The sequence below is a fragment of the Anas acuta genome, chromosome 6 (assembly GCF_963932015.1).
Source record: "Anas acuta chromosome 6, bAnaAcu1.1, whole genome shotgun sequence".
Taxonomy (NCBI): Eukaryota; Metazoa; Chordata; class Aves; order Anseriformes; family Anatidae; genus Anas; species Anas acuta.
This window is the reverse complement of record NC_088984.1, coordinates 35,690,971-35,715,606: the sequence shown is the minus strand read 5'-3', so window position 1 is coordinate 35,715,606 and position 24,636 is coordinate 35,690,971. Positions and strand designations below refer to the sequence as shown.

The 24,636-nt window shown below is 49.6% G+C and overlaps 2 long non-coding RNA genes across 6 annotated transcripts; both read right to left on the bottom strand.

Annotated features, from left to right (window-relative positions):
- Window positions 1-138: 138 nt before the first annotated feature.
- On the bottom strand, window positions 139-14,375 carry LOC137858578 (uncharacterized). 5 transcript variants are annotated; one of them, XR_011097856.1, is made up of 5 exons: window positions 14,192-14,375; window positions 7,286-7,423; window positions 2,265-2,426; window positions 1,185-1,374; window positions 139-1,087 (listed from the first exon to the last, which is right to left on the bottom strand). It is a non-coding gene; the product is annotated as an uncharacterized lncRNA (long non-coding RNA). The 5 variants fall into 5 exon arrangements; XR_011097858.1 differs by having other exon boundaries at window positions 1,185-1,270; XR_011097859.1 differs by lacking the exon at window positions 2,265-2,426 and having other exon boundaries at window positions 1,185-1,270.
- Window positions 8,733-11,647, bottom strand: LOC137858580 (uncharacterized). Its single transcript, XR_011097862.1, has 2 exons — window positions 9,747-11,647; window positions 8,733-9,300 (listed from the first exon to the last, which is right to left on the bottom strand). It is a non-coding gene; the product is annotated as an uncharacterized lncRNA (long non-coding RNA).
- Window positions 14,376-24,636: the final 10,261 nt, after the last annotated feature.

Genomic DNA, 24,636 nt, shown 5'->3' with positions numbered 1-24,636 from the left:
CAGTGCGGCTCAAGGGCATGGGTAAGAGGCAGCTGTGCCGCCAGAGCTACAGGTGCAACCTTTGCAAGCCTGGTTCAGGGTTGGTTTATAAAGCCAGCCAGCTGGATCTTGAACCACTCAACCTTCAGCTACCAGAAGGGGTGGCAGGGGGTGGCAGCAGGTTCTCCATCTCTCCTCGGGCAGAAGGGGATGTCCTAGGCTGGCGTGCATGCAGAGGGTTGTGCCGGCTTGTTAAAGACCATGTGATGCCTCTATGAAATTGCTTGTAAAAAAAAAAAAAAAGCCTTTAGTCCTCGCCTTGAAGGTGCCAAGAGGTTATAGAAGATGAAGGTAGTGGGATAGTTGAAGTTCTTCACTCAGAGCAACTGTGCAGAGGGCAAATAAAACAAAAAATGGACTCTTCTCCTGTGAGGAAAGTCGTCTCTGACAAAACCTGGGGGAGCAAATGTTGCAAGTGAGATCTGCAAGGAAATGAATGCTGCCACACAGGAAATGGGAATTATTGAAAGCAGCTGCAAGCCAGAGCCCGCTGGTGAGCTCTGTGGCAGCGTCTCCTCCACGCAATGCTGGGCTTTGACATCCCCTTCACTCACGTTAAGCCACCAGGGACACACACATCGGGGCCGACTGCCCTGGCCCCGCGAGCAGACTCCAAGATTAGCGTGAGGGCAGCAGGGAGGCTGCCCTAAACCCCCCGACACAGTGCAAATCCCCGCGTTGCATAGCGGGGTCTCTGACCTCACTGCCCCGGTGTCCCGGTGGCACAGGGGAGGGAGCACCCTGGGTAAAACAGAGGCTGTGGTACGAAAGTCGAGGCAGCGTGAACACGGTGTCTTGCGTCTGGGAAGCATCTGGATGGCTTTACGGCATTTTTGGATATGCTAAGGCATCCCAGGAGGCCTGACACACAGCAAGGGGAAGATGTCTTTTTTTGTTCATCTGGAGGTGGGAAAAAAAAAACGCACACAAAACCAAAAAGCCACAAATGACGATGTACTTGTTTCAATACTTGAGCCGAGGCGAGAAAGTGGCGCCAGTGGTCAAGTGCTTCAGCAGCTGCCTCAGGAAGAGCAGGAGGTTGAAAAGCCTGCAGAGTGATGACAAAGAAAGCAGGAGACATCCCGAGCCAGCCTTGGGGCTGGCACCGAGCCACAGCTTGGAAGGTCACATAGCTGACATCTCACCCGTGAGTCACCCGCTGTCGATGCTGCGCACGTCCGCCTCCGCTTGGCAGGACCCGGAGAGGTTCCTTCTCCCTCCACACATCCCCCTGCAGAACGGAGAGGACACCAAAGTAGGCAGAAGATGTGAAGGCAGTGGGGCTACGTTAATCGGAGAGAAAGGCGAGCAGAAATCCCAGATGCTGTGGTTCTTCTGGCAGGAGGCACAGAGGGGTTTGTAAGCAAGGGAAGAAGAAAGCAATAAACAAGAAAAAACGCAAGCACATGTTAAAATTCTAGTCCTTGGACTAAAGTTGGGCCCAAATCCTGTGAATTTTGGCTAAACTTGAGCAAGCAAAAAAAAAAAAAATTACTACGAATTGGTCATATTAATAAGCAGGTAGCTATAACAAGGATGCAGCAGCACAGATAAGGCACGGCGTATCTTTCCAGATGCAGAAAGCAATTGCCATTACGGTTAAGCAGTCTGTTGACAATACAGACAGCTGTTTAAGATGCGTGCTCTTAAACAATATTTGTGAAGAACAAAGCAAACAATTGTCCAGGTTTTCCCAGTCAGAGCAAGGAGCTGGTTTTCTAAAGCATTAGGTTATGATGACCACAAGCACAGTTCGGATTTTATTTCTACAGTACAAAAAGATACATTATATACATCATATATTTCAACCTTTAACTAAAAGCCATCATCCTATAATGCTGGATGAAGTGCTGCAAAACGCCAAGGCTGTTTCATATCATCGCAGATCTCACAGAGGTTGTGATGCCCATGAAGGCTGTGCTAAGCTGAGAAAGATGCTAAGCCATGAGACCGAACTGAGATGCTAAGATCCTTGGCATCCTCCTTATTCTAGGTGGAAATAACTCAACACTGACATTGCAGATTTCAGGCGTGCCATCTAAGGTCTGTTGCTATGTGTTAAACCTTACTGCCAATCATTACAGCATAACAGGTTCCAGCACCCCATGCTGAACACCATGTACTCAGGCAGACAAAACCAGAACAGCTCTGGTTCCTTAAAGCTGCTGCAAGGAGGACTTGGATGCACACAAAGTTGTGAACGAGCTGTCACAAGCAGTGCTCACCTCTCCCCTTACAGCAGGGGCATTAACACCACAGGTGATCTCCAGGGTTCCTGCCGCCGTGCCAAACATTGCTGGCTACCTGGCGAGGCTGCCAGTGGAGCCACAAGGAGCTTCAGGAGGTAGGAGGACCTGCAGAGCTCGTGCACTTCATTGCAGAGGGTTCTTCAGATGGAGAGAAAAGGGTATGTTCATGCTGAGAAGACAAGACTGAACCAAAATACACGATAGAAGTGGTATTGCACAGACTGCGGTCACCTTCACTAGTGGGCAATGTCATGTAACACAGGAGACCATGCAGCCTTCTCTTCCGTGTGGTTTTTGGAGTTCCCTGATCCCCTGCACTCCTTCAACAGTCTCCAGTCACCATTCACACCTGTTTATGTCTTTGAAGTATGCGGTTCAAACACATGAGGAATGGCTAAAAAGTCAAATGCTTGTCACACCATAAATGAGAGAGTTCATCTACAACATTGCTTTTAAGTCTTTTTATCATTGAGTGAATCATATAAGCCATTAAAATCAGGAAAAATCATCATCACATGCAACTGTGAGAACACTTTAGATGTATTAGTTGCATAATTTAGACCCTTGACTTCCAAAGCCCTACCCAAAGATAGCTTGCACTCGAGCTGGAGGAGCCACTGTGACCTTATCTTGGGTCCAGCCAACCGAGGGAACTGCAGAACCCTTTAGCAGGGTGTTATGGAGCCATCTGAGGACAGCAAGGAGGTATTAGGGATCAGAGTTTCTGGGTCTTGTTCCTCACCCATGACAAGGTTTTACCTAGGAAGGACGGTCATGTACGTTGTCTTGGCTTACTCAGCCTAAACCTATGGATGAGACCCCCAGTTTCAGGTTAGAAAAAGAAATGCTCACACATACAGCAAAGTACAGCCTAGATGGCAATACTTTTGAGAGGCAGAGCTGAGAGTTTTAACTATGGCTCACACAAAAGTGTTTACACATTTTTTCCCCTGAACTGAAGTAACTGCTGAAGTTACTCATTAGCAGTTCACATTCAGGCATAGGGACATTTTCTCAGGGCACAGATTTATTTTATTTGTTTTTATTTTCTTACAAGCATGCAGCTTGCATCTGAGGAAGATCAATTATTAACTGTGGCCTGAGATGGAAGCGTACAGGTTTAGCTTTTCCTGAGGGGCATCGCCAGATCTGACAGGCTCTGGCATGGGCTGCTCCCCCCAGCCAGGAGGTTATGTCCCATGGAGCAGGCAAAGGACACCACAGCAAGTACTGAGGACAAGAAAATCACGAGTAACTTTTATAGTGCTTTTTTATAGAGCTGTAGCTTTCGCTTGCCATCAGCTCCTTATCCAACCCCCCAGAGCACTCAGGCATCCCTGCCCCGCAGACGTTGCGAGGCCTGGCAGCACGCATGGCAGCCCGCACGTGGCAAGCCCGCAGTCCTTTCTTGCTTCTGGCCCCGCTTTTCTAAAATGAGCAGGGGAACTTCCCTGCCTCTGCTCATTTGCAAATGCTGCTTCTGGCTGGAGGCAGCAGGAGCAGAGGGAGCAGGAGCTCGCTGTGGGGCAGGCCCTGCTCACAAAGGCGGCCTTGTGCTCCCGGGCCCGGCTCCTCAGCCTCCAGGCTGTCCCGGCCGAGCTGCTGAAACCCAAGGCAGTCATGTGGGCTCGTGGCAGACATCAGCGGGTCTATTTAGATTGATTACACATCCAACAAAACTGTTCCTGCCAAGGTCTGTTTAAGGTTTCGTGGTGTCTCATAACCGCTCACCGTATTACAAAAATATATTGCCTTCGTTGCTAGGCCAGCACGCCAACACCAGGCCGACCCAGCAGGGGAACCGAGGCACAATGAGCAGCCCCATTTGGTAGCCCCAAAGGTGTTTAAAGTTTCCATCTGAAGACGCTAAATTACCAGCACTGGTCTCTTCACTCTGTGTTTGTGCAGTGCTTAACAGAGCTCTGCCCCCGGTCCCTGATGGCTGGGCACGGCCACACAGGTGCCCCAGACAACACAGAAAGCCCCATGGAACAATGCCCCGCAATGACTTGTGTTTGCAGGAGGCTGGGCTGGGCCCTTACTCATCCCTCCCCGGAGTACTGGGGAATCAGAAATAGCACACAGCAGCTCAGCTAGCTCCCTCTCAGGCCTTCAGCCAAGAACAACTCTTGCCTCCAGTGCAGGGCCTGTAAACCGATTTCAAGATGAATGCCATGGTCATGACACACTAGGTGAAATTATTCCACGTCAAGCACCCGAACCCTTGAAATCTTAACAATTAACTCCTCGCTGACTGCTGTGTGAAGTTCATTAAACATTTGCCTGAAAACGTGCTTTTCTTCAAGAAAACGCTGCCCAAATCCAGTTCAGGGCACAGACTCAGCGAACTCTGCAAGCAACATGACAGGGAAGACCACAACCTCCAGCACGCAGAGCAGCTGAGGACAGCAAGCCAGCAGCCAAGAGTTTTCTTGGCCCTCAGCCTTCCCTGCTGAAGCAGCTGGGAAACAGCAGTTAGTTTGGGACAGCAGAGTAGCATCATTTACTGTTTATTTGCAAATGATCAGTAATATCTACAGTAATTTTTCTGTAGGCCTACGCCTGCTCTGCTTAAAGGCTGAGGGCTGGAGCTACAAGTGCTAGTCACTGCCCTGCAGCTCAAGGGAGTCACTGTGTGCTCCGTGGCTCCAAGGGGGTGACTCACTTCCAAAGCTGAAATTCCACTTGCCCACAAGTGACGTGGTAGTTTCTGAATCTCCAAGAGCATTCAGCTGGAATTATGTCACAGGGAGAAGAAAAAAAGACATGTTAGCTGAAGGGACAAGCTGCAACCCATCACCTTGTGGTTGCTGTCTGCTACGTTTGGTACGTCTCTGCTGGGACAGGATCTTACCCGGCTCCTAGAAGCCTTCAAGGCCAGGCTTGATGGGGCTTGGAGCAACCTGGTCTGGTGTCCTCCACCAAAAAAGCAGCTGTTCAGAGGGCAGGCTATGGTGCCCATGCTCAGTCTGGGGAGAACGGTGCCTCCGTGGACTCTGGCAGCAGCACGAGCCGTGACAAATGAGCACATAGCCATGTGCAAAGTCACTGGCAGATTTCCTTCCCCACCCAAATACAATCTCATGCTAGTCAAAGGTAATTGTTCATCACTTCAAACTGCGTTCTAGATAAGCAACAGGACTACTGCATTACAGGAGGCTCGTCTACCAAGCAGGGTGTGTGTCTCTCATTGCTCTTACAGGCTATCTCGCAAACGCCACTGTGGCACTATGAGCCAAGGCCAGTAGGTCAGAAAAGCTACTGGAGGACATAAAAATGTTTTTGACTGGTGGGAGAAGAGTTGTGATGCACAAAACTGTGCAACCGCTAGCGCAAGTGCCCTTTTTTATTTGTTTGCTTACTTCCTGGCACAGCACCACGGCTCATCCCACAGCAACAGCTTCATCCAAAATAACATTTTTCTCATGTGTGAGAAAAAGGAGAATCAAGAAAGGACCACGCTTAAAAGAAATGCAAAGTGGATATGCAGAAACGAGTGATGGCTTTTCTTGTACAGCACGGCAGCAAAGCCTTCAGGCAAAACAAAATAAAACTAAATTCAACTTGTTTTCCATACTTCTTCCTGTGCATGCTGTATTTGAGTGAGTTCTCCATTTAGCAATCCAAGACGTAGCCCTTCCCTGCTGCAACAGGGAAATTAGCCCCAACTTTCACCACATTTCACAGAGTTTGGGAACCAACACATCAGTAGGTGTGGTCAGGCAGGTATCTTTCCTCTTGGAAAACAAACAAAGAAAAGCAAACCTAAAAAAAGCCCTGATCATAGAAAATGCATCAGCCCCAGCATCTTCCTCATGCCAATGAAGTTCATTATGCAACTGATAGCGTTACCGTTCAGGTGTAACCACTGCCTCTGCTGCCCTTCCCCAAATTTCTGTTTGCTTTGCAAGTCCTGCAGGGCAAGGATCTGTCTTCCAACTCTTTGAAGTGCTTCACGCACTGCTGGCATCATATAAAAGTACCATAAACACACACAAGCATATATCTGCATGGGTTTTAATTATTAAGGAAGTTGTTCTATTTGCTGCTTATTTTGCTGGGCAATGGTTATCTCACCCCAACTTATCACAAGCTCGTTACAGACGTATACAAATGCCGAAGTAATCGGGCAAACGCAAGCAATAATAACTTATTTCCTCGACAAATATAAGCTGGGAGAAGCAAGACAGAAAGTGCGTCATTTTGCAGGACAGGACTCTGCGGGCAGTGGGAGCTGAGCAGAAAAGCTGTCCTCAAGCACAACCTGCAGGTGCAAGCCGATACTGCAGCTCTGGAGCTGGGCTTCTGCCTTTGAACGTTTCTGGAAGTTTTGGTGAGGAATACACCCCTAGCAGCAGCAGCCTGGCCTGGCGTCTTGCTCTGAGCTTTGCCCCCGGTGGGTGACAGAGAAAAGCATCCTGCTGAGCCGGGTACAAACAGGGGCACACCATGGTGCTGCCAAGACGACCCTATAGAGCAAGAAACCCAGCCTGTTGGTGTCCTTGCTGAAACAAAAATCTGTCTTTGTCCCAGGCAAAACTACATCTGTTTTCTGCTCTACTAGTAGGTGGCACGTAAAATAATAATAATAATAATTCTTCGTGAAGATGAAGACCTTATTAAAGGGTAAAATGTGTTGCAAACACAAAGGTGATCACTGCAAGCTTCACGGCGCCCAGGATGGAGCACTCAAACCCCTCTCCACAACAGCAAAGGGCTTCCACCCTTTCTGGGGAAGGGGCTGAGAGAGGACTTCCAAACCAGCTCTGAACAGGGGCATGGTGTACTGGGTGCGTGAAAGTTGAATCATCATCTTAATGATGATTTTTCCTTCAGAGGCTTGAAGTGGTTTTCCAGAAGTAGTGAATTAGGCACTGCGTTTGGTCACATCATCTCCTCCCCACCAAGTCAGGAAAACCTGGAGTCCCCACAAGCATTATTTACACCGGATAGAGGGATGATAAATGATAAAATGGCAAAAGAAGAAGGTGGCTTACCTCCAGATGAGGTTTCTGGTCTTCAGGGCCAGCGAGCTCAGCCATGACCTCAAGAAGCTGGTACAGGAAAGGACAGCTGCAGCTCTAGGGCATGCAGGGCTCACAGGCAGGGCTGTGCTGTGCTCATCCTGATCTTGGCTGGGGAAAACATGAAATATGTCCCTAATACATGAAATTGCAGTATGCACCTTGACATGTGTATTCAGCCACTCCAGAGCTAACAAGTACGGGTGTTTTGTTCCCAACATCTCTAAACAAGCCCAGTGCTCACCTACACAGCAATTTTTCAAAACAGGTTCCACCTGAGAGGTTTGAAATGGGAATCCCAGTGATCTCCCATGACTCTTCGAAATATCAGCCTCAACATTTGGTCTGCGAAGCCCAGATACAATTGGAAGACACCTCCTGCTCAGAGGCAATTCAGCCATGCTGCTAACCACAGAAGCCATTTCAGAACCACTCTCAGTGCAGACAGCTTATTTGTGGATAAAAGAGGCCTTTTTTTTTTCCATTTACGTGTGTGTGTGTCTGTGTGTTTAAAGCCACATGGAGGCAATCATCACCCATGGCTCTGGGAGAAATTCCAGAACAGCATCATTTCCTATTCTGGTAAAATACTCCTGAAAGTGGTCACACTGGCAGCACTGCTTAGCTCTGTTAGGGCATGGGGAAGTGTCAAACACAGCCTACTTTAAATCATCTGTTTCAAGCTACGCGTTATAAAATCATCCCTGAAGTCACTCGAATCTGGTAGAGAGGTCTCCAAACACATTGGGACCTGCTGCAGAAGTCCTCCCACTTAGGAAAACTTACCGGCTCACGCATCACCACGCGTGCTTTCAGGAACGAAAACGAAGAGCGAGGTAGCATGGAAAAAGTTAGCAAAGATTTTAGGAAGGCTGTGAAATGCCTGCGTTTCCTTTTGCACTCTCATTGCAAGCCAGCAGGGTGTGCCTGCGGATCAGCTTCCTCGCCCGCCCGCAGCCCGGTTTTCAGCTGAAGCGATGCCAGCTCCATGCTTGGTGCATCTCGGCTTTCTTCACCCACCGAGGAGGCTGGGCAGCCGGTTGAGCTCAGGAACCAGGGTCATCTGCTGTCACCTCTGCAGGGTGAGAGCACAGCCAAACGCCAGCGCTGGGAGCAGCAAGCCAACAAGCGGGCACCAGCCCCATTTTTCCAGCAGCCCCAAAGTGCCACCACCAAACTCCTCTCCTGCCCGATGGCTCAGCAGCTTGGCCGGCTTCCCACCCACCCCATAACACTTGATTTATGGAGGCAAGCAAGGGCAGCGCAGCTCCTGCCCTCCGCTCCCTGCTTAGCGCCACTAATTTTAGCCACGGCTCCCGTTGGCACGGCCACGCCGTGCCCGTGCATCGCCGCCACAGCCTCCCGCCTCTCCCCGGGCTCCGGATGCAAGCGCTGAATTGCACCAATTAAGGTCTAAGCCTAAGCGGAATAACATCAGGCAATTTATTTTACTGCACAGGCAACTGATGTGCTCCAAAAGACGAGCAAGAAGAGCATTTGAAGTCATTGAAAAGCACTCGGCACCGCTAAAAGGAGCTCCTGGTTCTTCTCCCCCTCTGTGCACATCACCGTGCCCTCACCTCCGCTGACCCAGCAGGGCCACAGCTGGCATTTTGTCTATTTCTGACACGGATGCAAAAAAGCTGTCCCAGATCACTAGCGGGTGCCATCTGCTCCTCGAAACCGAAGTGCCATCAATTCGCAAGCCGGGGCCAGGATTTGCAAAAATAGCTAGGCTGAAGCGAGACGCCTCAATCCGTATTTAGGCGCCTGCCCGCCTTGCAGCGAGCCCGAGCACTGCACTAAATCTGCAGGCACAGTCCCTCACGCCCTATTTACGTAAAAACCCTTCAGCGATGCCCTTCTTCCTCCCGCGCGTGCTCTCTTCCTCGTCTTCGGGCAGGGACACAAAGATGCAGGTCCACAAAGCCGTCTCCGTACCGGTGGAGGCCTGTCATTCCCACAAAGCACCCGAAGAATCCCGAGAGCTGTAAGAGATGTTTTCACCGTATTAGTGACTATCATTTTGATGTGAAACCCGCTTTAATGACTACCTGACAAGCGAACCTTTTGAAGGAATGATTTAGCTTGACGTGAATGCATGCAACTGCTGTTTGTTGAACGACACTCCTCTTAAACAGCCAGCAAAAGAACACAGCCTCGCCATACAGCAGCATTCACAACACCGAGGGCCGTGCTTGAGATGTGCGATGCTCTCAGGGCAGCACTGGGTTTAAGAACAAGCTGGGGTGGATTTGCAGGAGCTGCAGGAGGGATTTTCTGTTTAGCCACCCCCGTCCCCGTAAGAGAGACATCAGGTTTGGTACTGCAAAGGGCAGAGGCTGCACAACGCAGATCGAGTGTTCCCAATAAAATGATAACGTATAAAATGATGATGTATAAAATAAAATGTGGTGGTGTGAGAGCTCTGTACCCGTGCAAAAACGTGGTCGTCTTTCTTTGAAGAGACGGCGTTAGGCTGTGTCGCATTGGTTCACATCCACAATTCCTGTTGCCACTGAAATAATACAAAGATCAGTTTGTGGGTTTTCTTCCTTTTTTTTTTCCCCCCTTCTTTTTCTTTTAAGAAAGCTCTTCTGCAGAACCAGCAAACCCTACTAACCAGAGAGAGAAGCCTCTTGGACAAATACTCTCCAGCCTGCCAGAACGAGCCACAGCAGCGAGCATTACTGGCTCCCAACCCCAAGAAGCCTGACACAGGCGAGCTGCGAGGCTGCGTGCGCTGCTCGAGAACAAAACCCCACGAGGCTGATGTCCTGCTGCTAAAGGGCAGCCGTGCCACCTTTCTACCAGCAGATGTCACATGGAAATAAGGTCTCCTCTCAGGTGACACTGCATCTCCCCACCCTCACTGGGGCACAGAGCACCCAGGGGCACCCAACACAGAGCTGTCCCCATCTCCAAGCTGGCCAGAGTACGTACGAGGTCCTGACGACCACACAAAAGCAGCTGCTGGACACAGAGTCCCATGACTAGGAGTAAAGCAAATCAAGACAACAGTAACTCGAGAGTCCCCACAGCCTTCTCATTTTGCTTTTGTTCCAGGAGGGGAACAAGCAGCGGGATGGGATGGATGCTTCACACAAATTGATTTTTCAACAGCCCCAGGAGAGCGTGGGAGTGCTGCTGTTTGACATCCCCTCGCAGAGCTTCGAGCACCCTCAGGTCCATTTACTCGAGCACAGGCTCCGTCAGACTACGCTGACCCGAAACACCTTCAAATAGAGATGATTCATCTGGAAGAAACGGTGGCTAGTGGTTTTTCCATCGAACGGCTTTGAGCAAGAGGAGAGACTTTCAATTTAAAAAATAAAAAAATAAATAAAAATAGAGAAGAATTTTTTACTTGAACAAAATGCTCTGGCAAAGCTTCCACCTCCCCGGCTGTGGTTTCTAACTCCACATCAAGACAACAAGATTTCAACAGCTTGCTGAAAATTCAAGGAGAAAATAAAGATGCCGTGCACGAAGTAAACCTGGGCTGTCCCCAGTGATGTCTGTTCCCTGAAACGACCTGCAGCGATGTCCCAGGAGGCACACAGCGGGCACAGGGCACCTCGCCACCAGGCGTGATGTCCAGCACCCAGCCACGAGGGCAGCCCCACGGGGCGAGCCTTTTGGGGGCTGCAAGGCGGCAGCGAGGACGGCGCCGGGAAATCTGCTGCAGCTGCGTGGGCAGCGAGCGCTACAGCGGCCGCATTTAGCAGCGCTTACACTGCCACTTTTAAAAATACATTAATTTTACACATCTACTACTTCAATTAAAAAAAAATAAAAGATTTTCAAAATAACACCCTTTCTCCCCGCTGAAGTGTGCTCTGTGTAGCAATCGCATCAAGGAGCAGTCCTGTGGCCTGTGCTGAACCCTCTCAAAAAAAATAAAAATAAATATATATATATATCAATAAATTATAAATCCTCCTTTCCACGGAGCAGCCATCTGCTCAGAGAAGGAAATCCCCACAACACGTGTCCCTTCGCAGGGCCAGCCAAGGGAGGGCAGGGGGGAAGGACAGCTATTTACCAAGAGACATCATCAAAAAATAAATAAAAAAAAAATCCGCAGGAGGTCTTCATTAAAATACCACTGCTGATAGACACGGGTGGTTTCCACCAGAATTCAAGCGCGGAGGGCTGATTCCCTTGTCTGGGCTGCTCACCCCTTTTATAAATTAAAAAAATGAATCATCCAATGCTCAGCAATCATGAAAAAAATGTTCAAAGAACAACAATTTTTATTTTTTTTTTCTTAATGAAAGCTACTCGCCAGGTGCCACACGAGAGAAAGCACAAGGGCAGACAAGCCATCACCACCGTCCCTCCAGGGGCTTGAGGCCACCCTGGGACACTGCTCAGGAACAAGGCACGCACAGGTGAGCCAGGCCAGGCCCAAAACAAATAAATAAATGTGGAAAAAAAAATGGAAAAAAAAAAAAAAGGAAACCAAACCACAAAGATTTGGCTTTTCTGCACGCTCTGGGCATGATCCTAGTCCCGCAGAGCACGTGGGTGTTGTGCAGCTATTTCCACTCCATGCAGATCTGTCCTTCTCACCCTGCCCGCTGCCTTCCCACCCCTCCCCGTGCCCCTGTCCCCCTGTCCCCACCGGCTGGTGGCTGCTCTCCAGCCAGAAGCGGACCCAGATGCCTCCAGCCCCAGAAGGGCGACAGGCACCCAACGTGGAAACCTCCACCGAGGCAGGCCGGGAGGGAGCTGCCTCGCAGCCTGCGCCTTTAAATCCACCCTACTATCACAGCCATTTCGCTAACTACTTAATTGCAGCCATCTCTCCGCGTCTGTCTCAGTCCGACACCCACAGATGCGGCCGCCCACGCCAGCCCACGCTCTGACTCATGCTCGGAGCGGTTGTCAAAAAAACCCTGCTCCCCGCCGAACGCTCCCTTCAAACGCGTGCTGCTACTTTGATCTATTTCCATAGATTCCTGTGAGTCATCGGAGCCATCTCTGATCTCAGCCCCGCCGACCGGAGCCCGCACGGGTGGTGGTTTTGTGTTTTATTTTATTTTTTTTTTTGTATGAATTCAGCTCGCGCAGAGAGCGGACCCTGGTGCCACGCACGGGTGTGCGGGAGCAGAGAGTTCCCGGGAGCGTCTTCCAGCAGTGAGCTACCCAAAAAGAGAGTCGTCATTTCCTACTTAACGAGAAATGCTTGTGCTCTAAAAATAATACCAGGGGGATAGCGTTGTTCTCAGATGTATGGGCACAGGGATGCTCCGAAACCCCTTCCCTCGCCTGGAGGCGCTTCAGCCTTCTCCACCTCCAGGAGCGAGGCGTCCTCCTCCTCCTCACCTTGCAGATGTCACACCTAACACCTGGCAGAGTTTCGGTCTGCTAAACCCGAAAGATTTGGTCTGCTAGACCCCAAAGCTTCATCCCTTCATGCCCTGGGGTTGCAGATTTACACAGCTGGGTTAGCGCCGATGGAAAGCCCTGTTAGATGTGCCATTCCTCGCAGCTTTGGGCTTGGTGGTGGGAAGCACCGAGTGCAGAGGGCTTGCATGTTTGCAGGATGGGTGTTGCATCACTGTGACAACTCACTTAAGATTTACGTTTCAAAAATAATTCAAAAAATAAATTAAAAAAGAAGCCGGCTGGGTTACACAAAGTGGCCACCAAGGTCATTCCAAGTTTCGGAATAACTCCAATGCTTTCCCTTGCTCCTTGGGTGTAAATCCAGCTCACCCCCTTCCCACATGGCCAAATAGTAACCAACCTTCAAATTTTGCTGCCAGACTAAAAGCTTTCTGGTGGCCAACACTTGGGTGCATCAGTCTTGCTGCATCCAGCCGCTAATTGGCCTCTGCATCAGCATGTACATACTGATTGCACCACCACTGGCTGGTGAGCCTGATTATAATAAGCCTGATTAAAGATGTGAAATCAAAACACCTAAATAAATTATCCATGCATAGCCACACATGAGGGCCAGCCCTTTAGGTCAAACCTCAGTGGCAGGGTACATTTTATGGGATACTATCCCAGCTCTCTAACAGCAATAATGCCACTAGCACCTCCTGTAGATGGGAAGTGAGACCCGGCACAGCACAGCCCAAGCCTGGATGTGCCCACAATGGTTTGGTTTTGTTGTTGTTTTATTCTACAAGCCTTATTTTTGGGTGCCTCTCTGCGCAGAGGCCAATTGCTCCTTCTGTACGGGGTCTGGCTGGGATGTTACTGTTCCCTGCAGCAGCCCACACAGTGCTGTGCTCTGCACTTGGAGCCAGAACAGCAGTGGGATCACCCCAGCGTTGTGCCTGCTGCTGAGCAGTGCTGGCACAGCATCGGGGCTCTGTTCGACCCTCCTAGGGGGTGGGCAAAAAGTGAGAAGAGAAACATCCCCAGGGCAGCTGACCTAACCCAACCAAAGGGATGTTCCGTACCATGTGGTGTCACACTCAGCAATAAAAGGTGGAAACAGGAGGAAGAGGGGAGGGGTGGGCTCTCGCTGTGAAAACATCGGTCCTCCTCCTAAACACTGGGTACATGCATTGAGGCCCTGCTGCAAGGACGTGGTCAATCATCGCTCATTTGTGGGAAGTAGAGAGGAATTTCTTTCCTCTGCACTTCCACACAGCCTTCATTTGTTTTATTTGTTTGTTTTCCTCCTTTTTTTTCCTTTCCTCCTCCCTTTTCCCCTTTCCCTTTTTTCTTCCTTTTAGTTAAATTGTTTAGTTCATAATAATCTTTAATTATTATTATTATTTCCCTTTAATTAAATTATCCTTATCTGAACCCGTGTTTTGTTCTCTGCTTTACTTCTTCCCCTCCTCACCTAAGGAGGGGGAGTGAGAGAGCGGTTGTGGTGTTTAGCTGCCCAGCACAGTGAAACCATCATACCTTCATCGTGCATCCTCCTCCTCCATCCTTCCCCAGGAAAGTTCTCCCTGAAGAGCAAAGAAAAGAGGGATGATTGCAGCAACCGCTTAAATATGTTTTTGCCCTCTTTTCAGAGGGGGAAAAAAAAAAAAAATACCAAATTGCCCAAAGTTAGAGCCCAAGGAGAGACAAGCTCCTGTGAGCAACCTGCCCTGCCCAGGGCAAATCTCATCAACCCCAGGGAATGGGCAACAGCTGCTGTCCCTCTCACAGGTGCACCTGGTTTTCAAGCTAAATAGGGAAAATTTAATTAAAAAATAATTTAAAAAATGTATTTGGCTCCATTTGCAAGCAAGAAAAAGGTGGTGGGAATATGGCAGTGGGACTCAAAGATGATCTGCAAGGCAAAAGGGCCTTGTGCCTTCTCTTTCTTCTTTGGAGGAAGATATCTTGGATTTACTCAGTATTTATATCATGTTAGCAAATTGTGGATCCAACCAGCATCAGGACCCCACTCTAAATTAGAGCTTAAAAATATGAGCAAGTGGAAGAGGACAGAGGAAAGGGGAATAAAATAGAGCATTTTGTAGCGGCATTTATACATGTAACGTCTAACAGAGGGATTACTTGCTGACTTTAGAAACACACACGGTGAAAAATACAGAGCCAGTCACCTCCCAGGACTGGGCCTGTCCCAGACAGCCTGTTCCTACGTGAAGCAGATGGTAAACGTGGTCCCTCTGGTGGGGAGCTGTCAAGGTTTTGTTCTCATCCCCCTTGGTTCTGCAGGACCCCTCCTCTGCAGGGGAAAGCAGCCTTGCTCTCACGTCTCCTAATTTGGCTCCCACAACCACAGGGTGGTCATCACCTCGTCCACGTTCCCCTCCTGCTCGGCCAGGAGCACATCACAGCAGGCTGGGGGTTGTCCTCCCGTACAGCAGCACCTTTCCTCCTTGCCAGAGGTCTCTTGTACCGTGGGTGAAGCCCTCGCCTCTCGGGAGCTTTCCAGGCAGGAGGGCCCCGAATTCAGTTTCCAAATCCCAGTTTCTGAGTGGTTTAACCAGGGGAGACTGCTGCAAGCCGGGGAAGAGCAGGGAGAGCTGTTTCTCAAGCCAGGAAAGGAACGGTGGCTCTTAATATAGCAAGGGGAGTAATATAAAAAGATCTCCCACCTCCCGTTCCTCCTACAGACGGACTTATTTTAGTTCCTGGCTACACCCCCCGGCGTGCAGAACACCGCCAGGGTTGCCAAACGCCTGTTTGAGGAGACAATTTGCATACTCGGAACAATTAAACTTTTGTGTGCTGCTCCTCGCCAGAGCACCTGGGGCTGGGGCTGGGGCTGGGGCTGGGGCTGGCCTGACCCTCCGTGACCACCAGCAGCCTCCTCTGAGGCCCAGCGGTGACAAAGTCCCCACGCTGTCCCCACTGCACGGAGGTGAGAGCAGCGCGGCTGCACTCCCAGCCAGCCAGAGCCCCCTCTCCAAAGCGTTGGCCAAACTTTGTGTTTTTCATCCCAAAGGCGCTCGCAACAGGATTCAGCCTTCAGGGCAAACGTGCGTGTTGATGAGAACTTCCGCTTCACAAATGAAGGGTTTTCCATTAAAATAAAAAAAGTTATTCTTATTAGACGGAGTTTCCTTCTTACAACGCTATTTTTACCTATTAAACGACATGTCAGCAGTAGTTATTGTATCATGTCATATTATGACAGGAATAATAGTTGAAATATTCTCACTTTATTTTCCATTACAATCACAAAGAGCGGCTGTTATCTGGAACCATTTGAGACATCTTCCTTTTGTGTCTAGATCAAAGTGTCTCCTGTTGGTGCCCGACAAAGCTGTCAGACCCTTTCCTTACAACACAAACAAGAGACACTTTGATCTAGACACAAAGGGAAGGCCGTTTAATCAGTATCAAGCACAAACTGCTCTTAATTTAAAAAAAAAAAATAGTTTAAACCCTGATGTCATGTCACGATGCGTTGGTAGTTACAAGGCACATGGCACGCTGCCTCCACAGGTATGATGTGAAGTACCGCAGTGGCAAAACATCCCTATGTGTTAAAGAAATCCTCAAATATGTTAAAGAAATACCCAAATTCTTCCTCAAAAATCCTAAAAAGTAGAGTTGTTTTTTATTTTCCAAAACTCCAGCTTATAGAAACTGAAAATATTTGGCTTTGCTCCAGTTCAGCTTGTGTAACTTATTTTCCTATGTGAAATTTCAGAAGAATCCTGAAATTTGGTGAGCTTTATACCTCTGTCTCTTACTCATTTCCCAAAATGTCATCTTCAAATGACTGCTGGTGAAGCCTAATTTGTTTTGGAATTGTTATCACAAGAATTTCCTGAATTCTTTCCGAGCCAGCAGCTCTCCATGGGAAAAAAAAAAAAAAAAAGCATATTTAATGAAATTTTATCAAGGCGGTCTGAAGATAGATATAACCTAAGATTTTTCCTGACATTTCTGACACAAAGCCCTGTGGGTGCAGCACCACTTCTTGCTGGGGGAGGCCCGAAGGAGCACGGGGTTGTGTTTTCTTTTCTCCTGCCCCCTACCACAGAGCAGCTGTGCCTCCTCTCATGTTTGACCCCCCTCAGCCCTCGCTGCTGATTTCATTCACGGAGTTAGTCCTGTGTTAAAGGACGGCTTCAGCCCTCTGGGAGATGTAGAGCACAGCAGCTGGATATGCGTGGAGCTTGGCATCACAACCATGTCAGGCTTTTTTTTTTAATTAACGCTGTACCGTGTTACAACAAGGAAACGTTTTCTCCTCTTTTATTATCGTGCTAACTCTAAGCCAAGTATTAAATAAGACTTAATTTAATTAATTCTTGCATCCTCCCCTCTTGCAGGATTATTTGGTAAGACAAGGGCCTTGCCCAGCTCCCTCTCCTGCAGCCAGATAAAAATCCTGCTGATGGTGGTGGGAATGCTCCAGGCGCCTCAGTTACATGCATGGCATGTTCGGGGTTATAAAAGCCGCTGTGTCCCTCTCCGGCCTCACCTTTAGCCATGCTGGGATCTCACAAGCCTCCTGGAGGCAGCACCCAGCCCCACAGCGCCCATCCCACCCTCGGGGCACTCCTGGAAAACCCAAGCCTGCAGCTGTGTGCTCAGCTCAGGGCCCGACCCACAGCCCTGTACCCTGCGGGACCGTCCTGCTCCCTCATCCCTGCCCTCATGTGGCAGCCCTGTCAGAGGTGGCGGCCTCACCAGGTGACACCTGGGCTGAACCAAATCTCATTTCTGGTAAATTTAGGTGGCCTCTCCGCCTTAGAAACACCAAATTTGAATCCTCCCCTTCAAATTGCTCACTGGCGCAGCCGGGACCGCCACAGCTCGCGGTCTTCCCCTCACCTGGCGCTAATGGCGGTGCCAGGGGAGCGGGGCCCTGAGGTAACGCCGTGGGGTGTCCTCCCGCACAGCTACCTGGCTTTGTGAGCTGCCAGCCCCTCTGGACATGGAGAAGACCACGGTGGTTTGACCGCCGTGTGGGCTTGGGGGGCAGCCAGCCCAGCAGGGCCTCGAGGACAGGGCTCAGTCCTCTGAACCGCGCCTCCCAGCTGGAGAAGGACAGGGAAGGCGCCACCCTGAAGCCGCAGGTGGCTGCAGCAAAACCAAAACCCGAGGACACGGAGATTGAAGGCATAAAAGCAGCACCCAGTGCTGAGGGCTTTGCTTGGCAGAAAACCCGCTGGGTGCAGCAGGGCAAGGGGAGAGAAGCCCGGTGCTGGTGACAGCGTGACGGGAGGCTCCCGCTGCTGCGAGAAGCGCTGGTGAGGAAAAGCGCTCGAACAGCGAGGGGAAAGGTCTGGAAAAAGCGGCGAGCGAGAGGGAAGGAGGAGGAGGGAACGTGGGCAAAGAAGTAGGTGGTGCCGCATAGCACTTCCCGATGGAGCCGGGAAAAGGATGCGGAGCGCCCGGTTCCCAGTCCCACGCGTTCGCCGGGGACCATCTGTCCTCCCCCGGGAGGCTGCCCCGGGTCGGGCGGGAGCAGCCTCCTCATGGGGTGGGAAAGGGGGCACGGTGCCGAGCACGGAGGGGCTGCACTTGGGAGAAGCCTTGCTCCTTCAGGGCCTGCCTGCTTACCCGCACCAGCTCCGCCAGGAGGGCGAACAAGGAGCGGATTTTACAGCACTTTGAGAAATGGGGATGAAAGCACCGAGGGGTGGGTGGCCGTGCCCATATTCAAGGGAGAGTTTGGTGAGAAAGGCAGCCCCCAGCTGCCCAGGAGCACCCCAGCCCCTCGCCCAGCCGCAGCAAGCAGCAAAACAAAGCGGCCTCCTTCCCTCTGTGCCACGGCCATGGGGACCTCGGACACCACCAAGGAGGGCCTGCAAATGGCCTTTGAACATCTGTGCTTTCTGCCCATGGATAGCAAGTGCCGGTTGTGCCACACGGACTCCCACACGCCGGCCTGCTTTCCCCGCCACGCATTCAGGGCTCCTCCTTTGCCCCCTGGAAAGTTTCTCCACATGCATCAGAACCGGAGAACAAAGCCATAGGGTTTAACCACCTGTTGTAATACCTTTGTTGATCTAATCTTCCTGTTTTAATTAAAAGCCTTTCACTTTGGTTTGCAGGTTTTTTTTTTCCCCTCCCTGCACTCAGCGCAGGCTCGCCACCTGTTCCGCAGGCTCTGGCGCTGCAACAGCATCTCTGCCGGGGAGGTCACGTCAAACCTCGTTGAATTCCACCAGATGCATGGAAATCGCTGCAACAAATAAATGCAGGGCTGAAATACCTACAGAGCTCAGAGAGAACAACCAAAATGCTCCCAGTAAAACCAGCAAGGCGGGTGCAACCTTATGGAGGGATCACCCCTCAAGTTGTTTGAATGGAGACATGATTGAAGTCTGATTTCAAGCCCTAACATAAAATCTTCCCTATCGGGTGCTTAAATCACCTGCTGTTATACCCGAGATCACCACTTCACCGAGCAAAAAGCGAAAGAAGGAAAAAAATGACAGTGTGGCTCTAATGCGTGAGTGGGCCGGTACGTGCAGAAGATGTGAATGTGAAGGAAAGCACGTTGGGTGCTGAAGTAATAACCGGGCGCACACCGCAAGGACTGGACCTGAGCCAGGGAAGGGAGAAAGGAGAGGGCTTCTGCTCAGACAGGTTTATGCATCGTGGAGAAGTAAAAGCTCCTGAGTGAGCGGGAGCGGTGCTGTGGCTGCCGGCTGGAGCTGCAGTCGGCGTGCGGGGTCTCACAAAGCACCGGGGGGAGTTATTTTAAAAGCGCTGTGTGAAACACGAAGGTTTGTGTGCAGCAGCAGCAGGAAGGGCTATCTCGCCCAGGATCCCGTGGGCGTTTAACGCGGCCCCGTTTAAGCAGTCAAACACCAATTTACCGAGTGCGAGCTCCTAATGGCACAGAGATGAGTCATTACAGGGTTTCAAAATGCGTAAATATGATCGCATCCTAACTCGGTGTGTCACCGATGATTTACCGTGCATTTGCTGGGTTGCGAGGTTGTGCAGAAACCTCGGAAATTCCTGCCCGCTCGTGCGATGAAAAATAATAATTCACATTGGTGTCAGTGTGTGAAGAGTTAAATGGGTTTTCTTCTTATGTTGGCACTGGATTTCAGCGGAGACTTATGTGCAGTTTTACAACCCGGCGCTGCTATATTTCACACCGCCAATATACAACCGAATAATAAGTAAACATAAGATTTTTGGCTACGTTGGATTTTCCAAGGTGATTAAATAATTTTCTAAATAGCTCTGAGAATGAAGCTGTCTGAAATCCCCAGGGCATTAAGAAATTAACTGCATACATATGCATTTTAAAGACATGGTCGGGATGCAAATTCACTAAGCAGCAACATCAAATATTTCAGCGAGCAGGCACCATCGGCTCTGAGCTCTCGCAGCGTGAATTGCAGCCACCCCGACCAGCAGCGGCTGCCCTCGCTGCAGGGGCTGCTGCGGGCACCCACATGTGCACCGAGCTCTGCGCGGCGCCTGCTGCACGAGCTGCCGCGGCAGATGGTGAGCTTCTCAGACAAACACCCCGCAAAAGCCCTCGGAAGATTTCCTGGAGCACGCCAAAGCGACGACCAGACCTTGCAGCATCTCGAACGACAGCCTCGTTCTTCACACGAGGCGCTTGGTGGGTTCACCCAAAGAAGGAGCCGCTAGCATCACAGATCAGGATGGTTTTTTTTTGGGGGGGGAGGCGGCTGTTTGGGGCACTGATGGCTCAAGGACTTGGCAGCAGCCCATGCTGGGGCTTTTCCACAAGGTTTTCCACAGCAGGAGCCACCTCCACCATGACCTGCTCGGGGACCAGAGGCTCCCCGCATAGGACCCACAGCCTAAAACCATGCAAGAGGAGGGCTCGCCCTTCACCAGGGCGAAAGCTCCAGGTGCAGGCAGTCAGGGCAGGGTGAGCAGCCCCGTCCTGGGGCTTTCCCCTGGTGTCAGGGCTGCTTGGGGCGTCCCCCATCACCCATCTGCTCCCGAGCTGCTTGGCCAGGCAGGGCGAGAGCAGAGCCTCCAGAGGACAGGCTCTGGAAAGCCGGCCCTCCCCATCAGCTCAAGGAAATTCATGTTGCGTGTTCTGCTCCTTCTCTGCCCACAGAGTTCTTGCTCGTGGTGGTGCGTAGGTGTATGTGAGGGATTTATCCTTTCCCCACTGAATCACTGCAGCACAACATCTTTTCAACCCTTCTGTACAAGCAGAAAAGAGCCCTGTGTTATTTCTCCTCGATTTTCCTGCTTAAGGAGACACCCAGTCAGCTCCACGGTGTGACCTGGCTGCATCCCAGCCGGGAACCAGCACGACACCTCCAAGCCCCCGCCGAGACCTGCCTGGGGGAGCAGCCAAACGCCCTCCTGCCAGCTGGCACCCCAAAACCACAGCCGAGCCCGCCTAAGGCCAGATGCCCTGGGGTTCTGCTGCCCTATCCAGCACCCACGCCTTCCCACTCGCGTCTCGAAAATCACTTGCCACCTTTACAGGTGATTTCAGAGCAAGCACTGCGTTGCAGCAACTCCTCTGCACACTCATCACCGTCACAACACGCATTTAAACCGACCTTACTACCTACTGTAAGGCAGCAGCAGCTCAAACAGCAAGGTCACGCATGAATTCACAGCAGGGGTCCCTCCTGGCTCTGCCCTGGCAGCTGAAACCTTGCCCCGTGCCGCAGGGAAGGGGCTCGCCCGCAGCGGACTGCAGGGGTCGGGTGGAAGCCAAAGCGCTCCCAAACACAAACCACGGCAGGAGCACAAGGGCTTGCAAGGCCTTTCCTTGCCACGTCCCCACCTGAGGTTTGCACACACCATTTCTGTGCGCCAAGGAGAAAATGAATTCTGCGGTCGTTGCCATGGGCAAAGCCACGAGTGGCTGCTTTCCCTCCAGACCCTCCTAGAAAGTGCTTATTTAGGAGAAGATGAGACCTTCAGCAATTAAACAATGAGCTTTTTGGTTGGATGAGAAACAGACACATCCCAAATTTTGTTATCCCTCCTGTAATAGCTGTTTAACAGTCTCCAACCAAAGACGTTGGCGTTTTAATCTTTGCAGCTCCTCCACGGGACACTGAATCCAGCAGGGCTGACCAAGCCTGTAGGGCTGCAACAGACCTATTTTTTCTTAAACTTTGGTCATTGATCTGCCCAGAACCAATGGAAAAAAAAAAAAAAAAAGTCACATTTTCTGATTTTGTGTGCAGTCCAGAAGATCACCAATAGCTCACGGCTTGTTGTGACCCACCCCTAGCACATTTAAGACAATCGTGCCCAGCTCCTTCCTTCTCCTACTTCCTTTTCCAGCACAGGGCAAGATCACACTGCAAGTGCAGACAAAAAAAAAAAAAACAAACAGCAACATTAAACTGTTTGTTTTGATTTCCCACATTTATTTCCCTCCTGGTTGGGCTGGGAGAAGGCACGAAGGATCGTGCCCTACCCTGAACCCAGTAGGCTGAGCAGATTTGCCTTCCTGCTTTGAACCACACCTGACTTCTTCCATGCCACCCCAGCAACTCGGATTCCCCCCCCTCCACCACCACCACCCTTCTCTTTGATATTTTTCATCTCACCTCTGGTCTGTTTCTCTTCTCTTTTTGTACCCCATCTCCCATACAACCACTGTTCTCCAACAAACACGCTGCCATACACCAGCTACAGTGCAGGAGGTGGCATCAAGAGAGTCTGCCATCGCTGCAGATCCTTTCTGGATTTCATTTCCTCCCTATTTGCCTTGGCCCTCTAAAGCCCTGCAGGCTCTGCACGTAATAAGGCCACCCATAATCAAGGATTCAACCACAAGAGCAGGAAAAGCCTTCTACCAGCGAGAGCTGCGCTTCAAGATGCTCCCTCCTCCCCTATCCCAAGAAAATTACCTCCCTTTAGAAAACACAATGAAAAAAAAAAAATAAAAGGAAGAAGAAAAAACCCCGGGGAAACTACAGAGTTCTCACGGTGACTTTTATTTGGTAAGCAACAATATAAACATGTGAATAAGAACAGGCATCGTTTGCAGGGCTGGCCTTTGATCCAGAGCACCCTGAATCTAGCAACCCTTCCATGAGCAGGTGATGAAGGTGAACCTTCACCAGAGACTAGCCGAAGTTGCAGTCCACCAAGACCTTTGTCGTGGAAAGACCAACGCTTGAATATTTGCTATTACCAAACTTATGTGCAATCTTGGAATGTATTAACCCTCCTCCCCCCCTCCTCTCTCTGGGTGAAAAAAAAAAATCATTGAGCTGCAAACCAGTAAAAAAGAATTGCTTCCAGCTAACTGAGACTGAAATGGTCTGTTGGACTATGAACTGAAATATCATTCTGGAGATAACCAGCTGGTTGTGACACAAAGTACTGTATTTACAACTCGGAAGTATAACCGTTATATACTTTAATTTATAGCAAATTTAATACATTAGTGTTTACAAAATAAATTCTGGACTCGACTGAAACAGCGTGCTGCTTAGCAAGTTTTTTCCTTCCTCTCACTTCAACTGAAAAGACCAGCAAGCTTAAGAGCTTCTTCTGTGATCCATGCACAACTGCTGCGATGTTGAAAAAGGAGCACGTTTCCTGCATCTCTCTAGTCTTGTTGCTCGATCCGTTCTATTACTCAAGCTGTACAGTTCAAACCTTCAGCTGTCCTTTAACAATTCCAGACACATCTCATGAAAACTACTCAGATACTAACCAGTGCACCAGCTAACATTACAAACTGAAGAAATATCTTATCCATATTAACTAGCTCACACAACAGGAAAGAGGAAATATAACTACACATTCAATCTCTTATTTCTAACAGCAAAGCTGCAAACTCCATCACTTGAAGTAAGATACTTCGGTGAGTGAAACAGTACCATACAGTTCAAGAAACATTTTTTTTTTAAAAAAACAAACATTTTAATAGTATAAAAAGTTGTTTACTGGTGTTTCTACTATAAAGCTTTGTTCCACAAATCAGAAGTGATAAAATAATTAGATATGTTTACAGTGATAAGAGACTGCAGTGAAGACATTTCAGCTCACATTTTGCTGATCACTTCAGTACGACATAGACCGTGACTGAATTATTAACACATACCTATGACACAGAGCGAACTGCAGACATGAAGTGCACACCTGAACATGGAATTTTACCCACTGCACGGTAACTTACTTTCTTCAGCCCTCCCTTGCCCCTCCAGAAAGCACTGTAGGCAAAAACTGTATTCAGAAACTAAGGCATATAACTACTCGACTGCAGGAAAGCAACCCTTGTTGTGGGAGGTGCACGGAGGAAAAATGGGATGCACACAAACACAGCATGGTAAATCCCAAAGTTACAAGCCAACTGTTTTTCTGTAGATAAAATGACATCTGAAAAAGTGAAAATGTACAAAAAATAAAAACTGTCAAATAAATAAAGAATACAGATGTTAATTAAACACATATATAAAGAAACGTATTGGCATACTGTATGCAGTATACGGTATATTCATAGAATCATGTGGGCTGGACAGCACTTAATAAGGAGTCACATATAAAGACGTAACCCCTTGTCTCTCTCCTCCAAAAGATCTTATGGTTTCTGGATATCAGGTGCAACCTTTTACACTGATGCATAAATCCTGCATCATATTTCAGTTTTGCCACACCTAGGATGCATTTTAGTATTATTATTATTTTTTAAAGATCCACAGAGAAGTCCAAAAAGTTACAATGGTCTGAATCACAATTTTTGCAACCCTGTCCATGCTACGTTGTCTCTTGGGTTTCCTACCAGCCGAGACTTCAGTAATTGTACAGTATAGCAAACCGCAGTTGTTCACAACCAACTGGGAGCCAATCATACGGACCCTTCCATACTCTAATTGGCATTTTCTACATTCCTGAACTGTAGATAGGTATTGTACTATAAGTGTGTTACACGAAGGCTGCTGAAACCATTAAAAGTGATGTAACGATAGTTAAGTGTCAAGTAAGTCCGCTATAATACA